This window comes from Notamacropus eugenii, chromosome 5, assembly GCF_028372415.1.
Source record: "Notamacropus eugenii isolate mMacEug1 chromosome 5, mMacEug1.pri_v2, whole genome shotgun sequence".
NCBI lineage: Eukaryota > Metazoa > Chordata > Mammalia > Diprotodontia > Macropodidae > Notamacropus > Notamacropus eugenii.
This window is the reverse complement of record NC_092876.1, coordinates 89030195-89044592: the sequence shown is the minus strand read 5'-3', so window position 1 is coordinate 89044592 and position 14398 is coordinate 89030195. Positions and strand designations below refer to the sequence as shown.

The 14398-nt window shown below is 43.4% G+C and overlaps 1 protein-coding gene across 3 annotated transcripts in view; it reads right to left on the bottom strand.

Annotated features, from left to right (window-relative positions):
* TRIM3 (tripartite motif containing 3) overlaps positions 1-14398 on the bottom strand; it is a 37824-nt gene that overhangs the window by 14001 nt on the left and 9425 nt on the right. Inside the window, exon 1 of one of the 3 annotated variants that reach the window (XM_072610132.1) lies at positions 9000-9209. The exons of 1 other annotated variant lie outside the window; for it this stretch is intronic. The gene's annotated coding sequence lies outside the window, so the exon portion shown is untranslated. Of the gene's footprint in view, positions 1-1737; positions 1848-8999; positions 9210-14398 lie in introns of those variants that run through there. One more of the 3 variants, XM_072610133.1, reaches the window with a different exon arrangement.

The following is a 14398-nucleotide window of genomic DNA, read 5'->3' as shown; positions in this document are numbered from 1 at the left end:
CACTTAACTAGAACGCTATGATTCAAGAGTTTCTTTCAACTTTTAAGATTCACATGATTCAATCCTTAGACCAGAGTCATAAACTTAAAGCTGGAAAGGATCTTAGAGGTCATGTAGTCCAAACTCCTCACTTGACAAATGTGTGAACTTGAAGCCCAGAGAAGTGACTTGCCCAAGATCACTCAGGTATCAGTGATACTACTCTTGAGGAACAGGGCACCACCAAAGGAAAGTGCAGAACTATTCTATAATATAGCCAAAACAAAAACTTGAGTTTCAAAGTTCACTGTCTCAATTTGGCATTTGACAGCCCTTTCATTCCTCTCATTGCCTCACTACCCTATCTTCACTTCCCCCACCACCAGACCCCTCTTCCCTCCTCCAAGCTGCCACCCACCCTACTCTCAGCAGATGTTCTTTCCCTCTTTTAGCATTGTGTTCCCCTCCCTCACCCAAAAGCCCATTCTTTCTCTTCACTAGTCCTGATCAAATGAGATAATATACGTAAAGGGTTGGTAAACCTTAAACCACATTTCCTCAACTATAAAATGAGGAGGTTGGACAAGATGGGTTTTAAGATCCCTTTCAGTTCTAAATCTATGATCCTCTACATCAAGGTGTTGTGGGGAAAGCTGGACTTGGAGTCAAAAAACCTGTGTTCAAATTTCACCTTTCTTGACAAGTTATAGCACTATGAGCAAATATTTAACCCCTCTGAACTTTCATTTCTTTATCTGAAAGAGAATCTCAAAGGGAGATAACACTAGCTATCTCATGGTACTGTTGGGAGGAAAAAGCAAGATTGTACAGGGTGTTCCAAAAGTCTAAGTGTGGTTTTAAGCATAAGGAAGGTATTGCATGCACATATTACAAATATAAATGCACACATACACGCATACATATATGCATGCGTGTGTATATGCAGGTAGAGGCATGTATATGCATACACACATGTATGTGGGTATGGATATATGTGTGTATATACATGTGTATAGATATGCATGTGTAGTATGCACATGTGTGTACACATGATCCACACTACCTAGGATATATTGTATACATATATATATATATATATATATATATATACACACATAGATATTGTTTGTATGAAAAGCTTAAGAACCATATAAATTTCAGCTATTAGTTTCACCAGCACTATCCTCCTCCTCCTCCTCCTAATCATCATTGTAATCTGTCAAGACTGAGTTCTACTCCTGGGTCCTCCAAGAAGCTTCCTCCCCACTCTTCCAGCCCATTCATTTACCAGGCATTTTACTGAACATGCACAAATATTCCCAGTTCTATGTCAGGCCCTTTAAAGGCATAATAAGAGAGAAGAAGACAAGGTCTAGGCAATCAGAAAGCCTACAGCTTAGCTGGAGATATTCAATTAGCTAATAAGTCCTGTCTTATTATAACAATGATCCAATGTGAAAGAATAAAAGTTAATACATTATCAACTGTACAAGAACTGAGTAATACTAGCTACCATTTAGAGTCTGCAAAGTGTTCTACCAATATTATCTCATTTTAATCTTATAACAACTTCCTGGGAGGTAGGCACTATTATTACCTTCCCATTTTACATATCAGAAAACTAAGGCAGGCTTTCCCAGGGTCATACATATAGTAAGTGTCTAAAGCCACATTTGAACTCAAGTCTTCCTCACTCCAGGTCCAGTGCTCTGCCCACTATGCCTCCCAGGATAGGGAAATGTAGCTAGAAAATAGTACCTGGTATATAGAGGATTTTCCCTCATTAGAGAGCTTCAAATGAAGGTTGACTTGATCACTTTGGGAGAATGCTGTAGGCACGATTTTCAGTCAGGTATGTGGCACAGCTAGGTGCAGCAGACAGTGTCCTAGGCATAGAGCAAGGAACACCTAAGTTCAAATCCAGCCTGAGACACTGACTAGCTATGTGTCCTTGAGCAAGTCACTCAACCTCTGTCTCCCTCAGTTTTCCCAACTGTAATATGGGGATAATAAAAGCACCTACCTCCCAAGGTTGTGAAAATGAGATAATATTTGTATGCTTGGCATATATTTGGTGCTATATAAATACTTTTTCCTTTCTCTTCCTTTCCCTTCCCTATGTGTTGGACTTAGATGGACTTTATGGTTCCTTTCGACTCTAAGATTCTGTGATTCTGTGAAGTACTTATTAAATGTGAAAAAAACCAAACATCTAGAGGTTTCAGTGGACTGCAAGTCCAATGAATCAACAGTGTGCCAGAAACCAAGAAATGTTAAGGCACTCTTGGGCTACATTAACAGAAGAGTATTTGAAAGGAAGGGGGTGTTTTAGCCTGCTCTGGTCAGACCACATATGGAGTGCCATGAACAGTCAGTGCCATGCACCAAATTTTAGGAAGGTCATGGACAAACTTAAGCAGAACAATGCAATCTGGTTATTGAAAGAGCGACCAGACCCTAGAACAGTTTTTAGGAGTATTTAGTAGTTTTGGGAGTATTTAGCCTAAAAAAGAAAAGGCCTAGAAGGCACATAACTGTCTGAAGGACTGTCATGTGGAAAAGGGATTAGATTCGTTCTCTGGAGGGTAAAACTAGGAGTAATGAAGAAAAGTTGCAGAAAAGCAGTTTTTGGCTAGATTTAGGATGTAAATTCCTTCCACAGAACATAATCATCTCAAAGGCAGAAACCATTTCATATTTGTGTTTGTATCCCCACTGCCTCGAACAATTCCCTAGAAATAATAGGCAATTATTATTTGTTAAATTAAATAGATGGTAGGAAAAACATCTTAGCAATTGGAGCTGTCCAAAAGTAGAATGAGCCTTCAAGGGCAATAGGTTCCTCATTCCTGAAGGTCTTTAAGTGAAGAACAAGTGATCACTTCTCAGGAAAGTTAGAGGGGATTTATGTTCAGGTATAGGATGAACAAGTTGATCTCTGAAGGTCCTTCCAGCTGATTTCACTGATGATTCTAAAACAGTTCCTTTTCTTCTCCACTTTTAATAGCAACTAGCCTCAATTAGGCTTTCCTCTCCCTACTATAGTTAACATTCTCCTTAATAAGCTCTCTTTAAAGCACAGGGTCTGAACATGTCACTCTCCTGCTCAAAACCCTTGCGTGAACAAGCCTCTTCTTATAAGACAGAGCCTGGCATTCAAGATCCTTGACAATCACCTCCACCTTGCCTTTCATGGTTTCTCTCATAGAGATGCAGTGGATTGAGTATTGGACTTGGAATGAGGAAAACCTGAGTTCAAATTCAGTCTTAGATAATTACTAGCTATGTGACCCTGGGCAAGTTATTTGGCTTCTCTCCGTCTCTTCTGTAGAATGGTGATAATAGCATCCACCTCAGAGTTTTTAAGAGGATCAAATGAGATACTGCTTTTCAAACCTTAAGGCAGCATATAAACACGTTATTATTCATTGTTCCTCTTCACAAACTGTATAGTTCAGCCAAATACTATTCATCATTCCCAGATCTTGTGCTACCTTTTTCTACATCCATGCATTCACTCCACTCTCTATGCCCTTCTACATACACACACACACACACACACACACACACACACACACACACACACACACACACACACACACACACACACCTCTCTCCACCTACTGAAACTCTTTTCCTTCAAGATCTAGCTTAGCTCTCACCTCCTTCCTGAAGTCTGCCCTGAGACAAATGAAATGATCTCTCACCTCTCCCATTCTCACAATCATTGTCTATCTTGTTTAGCAGTTATTTATATGCTCATCTCCCCTTTTAGAATGTAAGCTCCTCAGGAACAGAGATTATTTTGTTTTTCATCTTTCCATCCCCAGCTGAAAGGAAGAGGAGGGAAGAGGTATTCGGCAGTTGTGTGCTAAGAGCTTTACAAATACCATCTCCTTGTTCCTCACAACAATCTTTGAGGTAAATGCCATTATTAGCCCTATTTTACAGTTGAGGAAACCAAGGCACACATACAGAGGTTAAGCAGCTTGCCCAGGGTCACAGAGGTAGTAAGTGTCTGAAGCTGGATCTGAACTCAGGTCTTCCTGATCCCAGTCCCAGAACTCTACCTACTGTACCCCAAAGTCGAGGTCTCAAGCACAGGACCTAGTACATAGCAGGCACTTGATAAAATGGTTGAATAGGCTCCAAGGCTTGTGAACTACTAACATAAGCCCCAATATGTGAAAGAATTTGGTCAGTTTGGCACCAAAGTGTTAGAATCACTAAAGGAAATGGTCTCCCAAATAACCAGTCACAGAGAGTAGAACCAATTGTTCCATGCCTTCAGCATCCTTCCCAGCAATGCTGAAATGCAGTGAGCTAACACATTTGAAAACAGAGATTAGGATGAAATTTTTTAAAATGAAGGTGTTGTTTAAAAAATAAAACAAGTAAATACCAGTAAATATTCTTGTTTCTCCCTGGGGACTGTGATATTTCTGAATTAAATTAAATGAAACCAGTGTTCAAACAGTCATTACCCTTTTACCCAGGGATTCCACTACTGGGCATATACTCCCAAGGAAGTCATACTGAAACAAAGGTCAAATATGTGCTAAAATGCTCATAGCAGCACTCCTCGATAACAAAGACCTGGAAACAAAATGAATGTCCAATGATTGGAGAATAGCTAAAAAAAAAAAAATTATGAAATCTGAATGTAATGGAATATTATTATACATTAGGAAATGACAAGTCTAAGAAATCTGGAGAAACACGGGATGATTTGCATGAACTGATGAAAAGCAAAATATGCAGAGCCAAAAGAATGTCACACACAATGATTATGAAGATATGAATGAAAAGAAACTAAAAGAAAGTCAAACTGGAGGTAAAAATCTGTGAAGTTCCCAGGGAACAGCTAATGATATATACCACCCTCCTCAAACCATCAAAAAAGGGCTGGCAGAGGAGGATGTCCATTACATTTAATCACAGTACTGGATATTTTTTATTATTTTTAGTTTGTCACATGGGAGGGTCCACTCTGGGGGCTATTTTCTTCTCCCAGAAATGACTGTGATATCAAACAAAAAATATCAATAAAATATTTTTAAATGTTCAAATAACCTGTTTGAAGCCATAAGCCACAAACAAAGTAAGTAAAATTATTTTAAAATGATTCAGAGGGTTGTGGGTTTTGTCTTCATATTAATTTTGAGAAAGGCAACCCATTACAATAGAGACAACACTGAACTGGAAATCTGCTACAAACTTTGAGAATTTAAAAAAGTCATTGTCCTTTCTGGGTCTCATTTCTGCAAAATAAGGCTATTAGGCTAGATAAGATAACCCACCAACTCTCATGTTCTATTATCTAGGTTCAAATACAAATACATTCCTAGATGCTAAAAGGACATCAGATATGATTTCAGAGTCAATGATGATATAATCTTTGAGAAATCACTGAAAATCGGAAAGGCTCCAGATGACTAAAAAAGGGCAAATGTCCAGATTTTCTAAAAGAAGGAAAAGATGCATTACTGAACGATGGGATGGTAAATTTGACATAACTCTGGCTACACATTATTAAATAAGTGTTGGTCACCATTTAGAGAAGAATTTGGTATTTGTTCCTCTGTTAAAATCTTATTCTCACTACGGCATGGAGGTGACCCTGGGCTCTTAAAAATCTATGACAGTAAAGTACAAGCTCTGGCAAGTCCCCACCAAGCTGGAAAGGCTTCTTGTCCAAGCCTGGTGACAGACTGTGGATGTCATCTGAGGACCAGACTAATTAAGTTCAGAGAGTTTCATCACCAGACTGCTGGTTGCCAGATATTAGATTTTCTTCCTTTCCACACAAAAGTCATGAAGACCCTTTACTAAGGTATTTTACCCCCAAAGAAATCACAGAGCTTCTGAAATATTAGAAAGTAGTGTTCCATAAGAAGCAGCTTAGGTATCCTATACAAGTCATAAAGCATAACATTTTCTTTTCTTATACAGTCACTACTGTTCATGAGATTAGAGGCTATATATATATTGTACAGTTTATCTTGACTTAAGCTAAACATTTGAGTCTTTCACAATACCCCTCAACAAAATGAAAAAACAACTATCTAGGCAGAGCAATAGTACATTAGGCAGATATACAACAACCAACTTCAACAACTAGAGCAAAAGAATATTGAATAATGAAGCAGTATCAATCTGGATGGAGGAAAGTATCCAGAAGAGTACCACGGGGATCTGTCATGGTTCCCATTCTTTTCCAAGATTTTTTATCAAAGACCTAAATGCAGGCATAAACAGCTTGCTTCTCAAATTTATGGGAAAAGTAAAGAGAGATTGCTAATACGTTGAATGACAAGATAAAGGTTAAAAAAAACCTTTAGATTGCTAATATGTTGGATGTCAAGATTTAAAAAAAAAAAAACTCCACAAACAGCATAGACTGAATTATAAGCCTTAATACTTACAAATGTAAGGTCCTCCTCTTGAGTTCAAAAATCAGTTACATAACAAGGATCTAAGACAACTCCAAAAGATTCATGATGGAAAATGCTATCCACATCCAGAAAAAGAACTATGGAGTCTGAATGTAGATTGAAGCAGACTATTTACTCTTTTTTTAGTTCTTCCTCATGGTTCCTCCCATTGGTTCTAATTCTTCTTTATAACATGAGTAATGTGAAAATATTTTTAATATGAATGTATACGTAGAGCCTATATCAGATTGCACACTGTCTTGAGGTCAGGGGAGGGGAAGGAAGAGAAAAATTGGAACTCAAAATCTTATGGAAGTGAATGTTGAAAACTAAAAAATAAATATTTTTTTAAAAAACAATTACATAAAAAAGAATGGAGAAGGGAGGTAAAGGCAGCACTTCATGTTAAAATTCTGGGGGGTGGGTGTTAGTGGATTGAAAGCTCAATTTGAGTCAATATTCTGATGTAGTTATTAACAAGATCATGGACTATATAAATAGAAACACAGTATCCAGAAACAGGGGAGGTGATAATCTTATTATCTTTTGCTCCAATCAAACAACATGTATTGTTTTGTGTTCAGCTGTGGGGAGGGCACATTTTCAGAAAGACACTGACAAAGTGGCACACATCACAGGAATATAACTGAAGAACTCAAAATCACGACATCTGAGGCACAGGCAAAGGAATTAAGGATGGTTAGCCTAAAAAAAAGACAAGGCTTAAGGAGAAAATGGCCCTTAAAAGAGCCAGCTGAAAGGTCAATTTATCTGTGAAGTGATTTCTCCCTTCTCTGAACACCCATAACACTTCCTTTGTGTCTCTTTTACTGCATTTTCCCATTCTACCTTGTACCCATGTCTTCTCTGGTAGATTCAGCTAAAGACAGACACGAAAAAAATATACACACACACCACTGATCTTTTTATTGCCTATTATTAGGAGACACATATTAATAATTAGGAGATATAGTGGATAAGACACTGAACCTAGTGTTAGGAAGGTCTGAATTCAAATCCAGACAGTTACTACTTGTGTGACTGGCCAAGTCTACCTCAGTTTCCTCATCTAAAAAATGGGAATATCAATAGTGCCTACCTTCCAGGGTAGTTGAGAGGATCAAATGAGATTATCTTTTTAAAGCACTTTGCAAACCTTAAAGAACTCTGCAAATGCGAGCTGTTATTATTATTACTGGGCCATAAACATAATCTTCAGTGAATATTTGTGGAATCAACGACTTTTTGAAAGGCTATCATAGAAGAGGAACTGACTTACTCTACCTCTAGTTGTAGAGTTACTGGTTTTGCTTAAATATAAGAACTAACACTATGCCTATTCAAAAATGAAATGGGAAGCTTTGGGAAATAATGAGTTCCCCATTATTAAAAGTACTGGAAGTAGAATTCCAGGAATTTCTTTACTAATGACCTCAGGGGTTCAGCTACTGCAGAACTATTGATAGGTTTTGAACTGGGGAGTGACAAAGCTATAGAGTCAGAGGGACCGTGGCTGGGGTGACTCAGAAGGAATTCTGTGATCTGTGTTCAAATGATAAGAGCTGTGTTCTAGCAGTATGTATCAGACGGTAAGAAGCCAAATTAGGAGGATCACTTCCTTCCCTGACCTACAACAATACGTCTACATCACATGGACGAGCCACAATCACAGTAACTGGGGGAGAGATGAGAGGATCCTCATATCTAGGGAGGACCAGTGAACACCAGAGGACAAAACCAACATCAGTGTTAGAGATACCAATCCTACCCTCTACCAGAGTTTAGCCAGGCCTGGAACAGACTTGCCAGATTGGGTGGGCCAGGGGAGGGAAATAGGCAGGAAGCCAAGGCCAGGAGGAAGGGAAGCTACCAAAGTCCACAAACAGGGAGGGGCCAGACATGGGGTTCTAGTGAAAAAACAGATTCCGTCTAAGATGCACGGGCCCTGGAGCCCCTTCCCTTCCGCCTGAAAGGAATCTTCAGGGAGAGGGGGAGGGGACAGCCCCCTAAAGAATACAGAGAGCCATCTGGTCAAGTCGCTGCCTCCCAACAGGCTTCCCTCCGAGCCACCTCAGCCATGGGCCAAGAGGTGGGCCCAGATTTCCGACCTTCGGTAGGTAGACCTGCAGAAAGCCTAGCTCCCATTCCACCTGCAGCCTGCTCCTGGCGTCCAGTGCTTTGGACTAAGGAACTAGGAGATGCATTCGGCTTTCCCCCTTGCCGTGGTGAGGGAGGAGGCAAGGAGGTGAGAAAGGTGGTCCCGATGGGCAAATATCAGCAAGGGTTGGGCAAGAAGGAAAGGAGGGGAGCTAGAGGGGATGGGCGTGCCAGGCAGTGGCACCGTGCCCCAAAGCAATCCCATACCAGCTGTGCCCTAGGGACAGAGAGGCCCTTCAGCATCAATGCCACCCCACCCCAAGCTCCGGAGTCCGAGACGCGGGAGGCCAAGCATACATGCGTACATACCTACACCCGCAAACAGGCATGCATATTGTCACACAGAGTCAGTCGCACAATTAAACTCGCACGCACACACACACACCCCGCAAGGCAGCTCGGCCGCCCACCCTCAGCCGCAGCACTCACCCCAGGCGGAGGAAAGCTGGGAGCGGCCGGGAGCCAGGCTCCCCGCCTTGCTTTCTGTGCGGCCCGGCCGGGCTCAGGCTCACGTGGTGCCAGCAGCGCTGTCCCCGCTGTCCCCGGGGCCGTCACTGCACCAGGCTGACCGAACGTCGCCGCGCCGCACCCACGTCCCAGTCCCAGCGCCCGCCCGCCGGGCCTGGGCTGCACACGGCCGGGAAGGCGGGAGAGAGGGGCGGGGAGAAAGGGAAAGAGAAGGAGGGGCTGCCGAGGGGCTCCTCGACTCCCGGCCCCGCCCCCCCAAGGCCCTCCCCGTCCCCACCACCCTACCTTACCCCACCCCACCCTGGCCCGCCCAGGACTACGGGGTCCGGCTCCACCCACGTTCTAGCCACCCCAGACCGCGGGGGAAGGAGGAGAGGGGTGGCAAAGAAGGGGTGGGGCTGCCCGCTGGTTCTCCGGCTCCACCCACCCTCCACCCCAACAGCACCAAGGCCCCCCCCCCGCCCCGCCCCTCACCAAAGGGGGAGGGGAATCAAGCTCCGCCTACGACTCCCCAGAGCCCAGCCCCGCCAAACCACCCCCGTCCCCGGACCCACACACACTCTCCGAGGGCTCACCACTCTACTACATGGCTTATCCCAAGGCCTGCCTCTCAATCTTACACCTCTCCTGCTTCTCGAGCTCATAAATCCCCTCCTACGGTGTCCCTCTACTCCCAACCCCTGTCTCCGTCGGTTCCCAAATTGGCTCAGCCCACTCTGGCCCAAGGTCCCTCCTCCCAAAAGTCGAGGCACACCCGCTATCCTTCCTCCAAGCCTACCCCCATTTAGCCAGGGCTCCGCCCCGCCTAAGGCCTATTACCCTATGCTGCGCGCTGTCTCTGGCTCACTTACCCCTCCTACTGAGTAAGCTCTTTCCCCCACCCTCATTCTAGGTACCATCTAGTCCCACGGAATCTCAGCACTCGACCAAGCCCACACCAATGCTACCCTTTTTCCAACCCTCCCGCTTAAACCTACCTGCCCATTGTCTAAACCAACCACCCTGTACAGACGTGGCACAGCTAATCCAACCAGCCATGGCCTGCTGTCCCTTCCCCCCAGCCCCACCCGCTGCAGGACAGATCCCTAGATCCATCAGTGACTCATCTATTGTCTCCACCTCCCGATCTAGTCATTCCCTCCCCCCACTGAAATCTCTAATGCCCCCCCCCCCCATAACACTATTGTCCCTCCTCAAATACCCGGAGCTCCCACGGAATCCATCTATTGTCCCCACAATACAAACACTCCCCGATGAATCGTTTATTATTTTGACACAGTTGTCCCCCTTTTCAAAACCTCCCCCATATAGATCACCTTCACTACCCCCACAGGTAGGGGAGTATTCAAGGGACATTCCCCTCTCGAGTACATACAACCCTCCCCAAAAGAATCCTTCGGTATTGTCCACATACACAAGTTCTCCCACTGCCCCACCCGTACACTGCCAGCCCGAGGTCACTCTTTATAGCTCTTTATTGTTCCCTCTCTCCTTCCCCACCCCCGTCCCCCGTACACTTTAGATAGATGCTTTTGAAGACACAGTCCTAGTAGAGAACTTATCCTCAGTGTCAAGACCTGGGTTCAAGTCCAATCTCAGACTTATTAACCTGAGTTCCGTCCCACCCACCACCCACCCCCAACTCTCTTAGCAGGTAAGGTGCAGAGCCTGGGAAAATCTGCATTGGTACAAAGGCTTTCCTTCAACAGGAGAGCTCTAAATCAATAACATTACCAGTCCAGTCCAAAACAAGACCACAGGAATATCTTGCCCAGAGACAGCTAATGACGTCCCCATAGAATTCTCTTCCCATTATCATCTACCCCCTTAAAGATCCTCTGTAAATGTACATCCTCTTTGTCCTCCCCATAATCCAATAACCACCTCCAATTTCCCTTATGCTGTTCCCATACTCAGACTTTCCCATCTTCTCCTCTAAAATGAATTTCATACATTCCTCCATAAGGAACTTTCTATGCATCCCAAATATGAACTTATCTCTGTTTTCCCACATTAAATATTATCACTGATTTCTCCACCCCACCCTCCAATTTAAGAGCCGAAAGGGACCTTCAGAGCCATCTAGTCCATATTCATTATTTTGAAATGAGGAAACTGAAGGCACATCGTGAATTGCTTACAAGTAACAGAGCAGAGATTTGAACCAACCAAGTCCTGACATCCCTCTCTACCCACTCTCAAACAATTCCCAGTTTTCCCACACAGAGAATTTGCAACTGTTGACCCTGTATGTTATCAGACCATCTAAGGAACCACCAGCTGCCATTCCCACAGAGCTGCCCGTGGTGTAGACTGCACTATTCTCAAATAGTAATCTCTATTATCCCCATCCTACTACACACAGAGTGTGTAACCCCAGTAGATTTCTCTCTGCTTCAATTACAGTATCCAATCAGTTACCAAGGCTTATGGATTCTTCCTCCTCAACTTAGACCATACCTGTCCATTTTTCTCCATTCTCTCAACTACCACCCTAGTTTAAGCTAGTCTCACCTGGACTATGGCAATAATTCCTAAGTGGTCTCCTACTTCTAGTCTTTCTCTTTTCTACTCTCTCCACACAGCTGCCAAAGTGATATGCCTAAAACATCTGGTCATGGTACATCCCTCCCCCAAAAAATTATCAATGATTCCCTATTGCCTCTAGAATATAATACAAACTCTTCAGCCTGACGTTTTGCACAATGTAACCCCTATTCAAATTTCCAGCTCTTTTCTATTACTAACCTCACCCATTCTCTCTTTGACTCATTCTGACCTCCATTTCTCTTACAAGGAATTCCATCTCCTACCTTCAAGCATGCCACTCTGTAGGCTGTAGGCACACCCTCCTCAAATTCACAACTCTTGTGCCACCTCCTAAATGAGGTCTTTCTTGACGATGCCCCCAACACCTTTGTACTCTCTATTTCTTGAAATTTCATTTAATCTATAACAATAATTATTTTAAGCTTAAGGAACAATAAGAGACCAATGTCACTGAATAACAAAGTATGCTTACGTGGGTAAAGTATAGGAAATGTAGGAAGAAACCAAGTTATAAAGAACTTTAAAAGCCAAACGGAAGATCCCATACACTGGATCTACAGTTCCCCTGCCAACTTTCTTTTTCCTCTACAGACCCATCCCTGGGCCCCTCCACACACCTGCAACTTACTCTCAAAAGTCCTCATGACCCAAGTCTTCCCCATACAGCCTTCCTTTGTCTCCCACACAGAACTCCTCCATTCATGCTGACACTATCCACTCCAAACAACTCTCACTATTCTCCAATACAGAATCCCCACAATTCAACTCTACGTTTTCTCTCCTGTAGAGATTTCCACCATCACCATCACCACCACCACCACTATCTTCTCCACAGTTCTCCCTTCCACTGCTTCCACACAGAATCCCTCCCACCTCATAGTAGGTGTGCTTAATAAATTTTTATGGAATTAAATTCATTGTACACCTTTAGAAGCAGCAGTGGTGCAGGAGAAACAGCATCAGACTTGGAATCAGAAGAGTCCTAGGTTCCAGTCTTGCCTCTGATACTTACTAGTTGTATAACCATGGAGAAGTCAGAGCACCTAGGTTCAAATTCATTTACTACCTATATGACCTTGTCCATTTAGTCCTCTCTGAGGCAGTTTCCTGTCCTGTAAAATGAAAGGGGTTAGACTAGAAAACATTAGGATATCCCTTTCAGTTCTAAATCTATGAGGAACTCTTAAGTCAAATAATTAAAACCTCTATAAGCTTCAGTTTCTAATTCTGTAAAATATAAATCCCTAACACACTAACTCACCATCCAGGCAACAAGCCAGTCTAAGTGAAACACCAAAGTATCCTGAGAAGAGACAAGGGACAGGATATGTCAGGGAGAGTAAATAGCCATCAACTCCCTCAGAGTTGCTGGCACCTCAGAACTCTGCACTTAAGACACCCAGGAATAGAATTTCTCCCTCCTAACCTTGGACCCAGTTTCTAACCTGGCCCCTCATAGCCATCATTTCGGGGGAAGGCCTTGTCATCACACCATTGTCCCACCATTCCTGCCCAGACCAACACCAAAAGCTGACCAACCACCATGAACAATTGCTTTGATCAGCCAATAACGCAAGAGCCTCTCAGTCTACTAACCCTACCTCCAAATCCATGGTCATAGTCATCACTCAGGGAAGCAGCCCTTGCGGGGAATCAGACTCAACTGGCAGTTGGCTTCTGCTTCCTTAGCAGCTACAGATACTGAAGACCCAGTAAAGAAATTCTCACTGTCAAAGGTTCAATATCAGAAATGGATCAGAAGTGGTTTTATCAATGGAAATGACTTTAAATCAGAACTATTACTATCTGTTTTGCTACTGCACTGTGAAGGGCCACTGGGCCTTTCCACCTGACTTGGAGGTGAAACCTCTCATCTTTGTGTATATTGTCTTCCCTGTTAGAATATTAGCATCTTGAAGCAGAAGCTGTCTAGATTTTGTCTATACCTCAGCATTTAGCACGGTGCTTTGCATATAGTTAGCTCTTAATAAATGTTTTACCATTTATTTCATTTATGCCAACTATTCTACACATCCCCTATCTCGCTACTACTCCCATACAAAGTCTCCCACTAACCAACTACTGTCTCCCACACAGACCCATGACACCCTCAAGGTTCCTACCAGAGGATGCTTCATACCCCATACTGTCAGGTCAAAACATAACCCCACTGCCCCCACACAAGTCCCCACCACCGTACATACCCACCACTGTCTCACACAAACACATAACCATCAATGCTCCCCAACAAAGTCCCTCCCTTTCTCACACATACATAGACACCCACACAATCAAATCAAAACAACCCCAATCATTCCTTCTACCCCATGCAAAACCTCTGTTGTCCACTTCCTATTGTCTTCATTACCAAGATCCCTCCTCACTTCTACATAGATCTCCCCATCCTGACCCCAGAGTAGGTAATTAACAAATGTGTCTGAATTTTCTACTTCCTCTGGTTTCCCCTACATAGACCTCTCTACTGTCCCATCCCCCACCCTATATAAGTCCCTCCAATTTTTCTCCCACCAGTGTGCTACTCCCCACCCCATTGCTGACACCACACAGACCTATCGCTGTTTCCTACAGATCCTTAACACCCTACACACAGTACACAATACCCCTCATAAGACACTCACACTTTCCATCGAAATCAGATCCCCGTTTCCATTTTCTTGACCTCCCCAACTCTCTCCCCACACAGACCTCCAGCACTGTACTTAAATACGTACATCACCATTAATCCTTCCCCCTTGAAACTCAGTGTCCCACTGTCCCCACCTACCCATAGAGACCCATCTCCTGCAAAG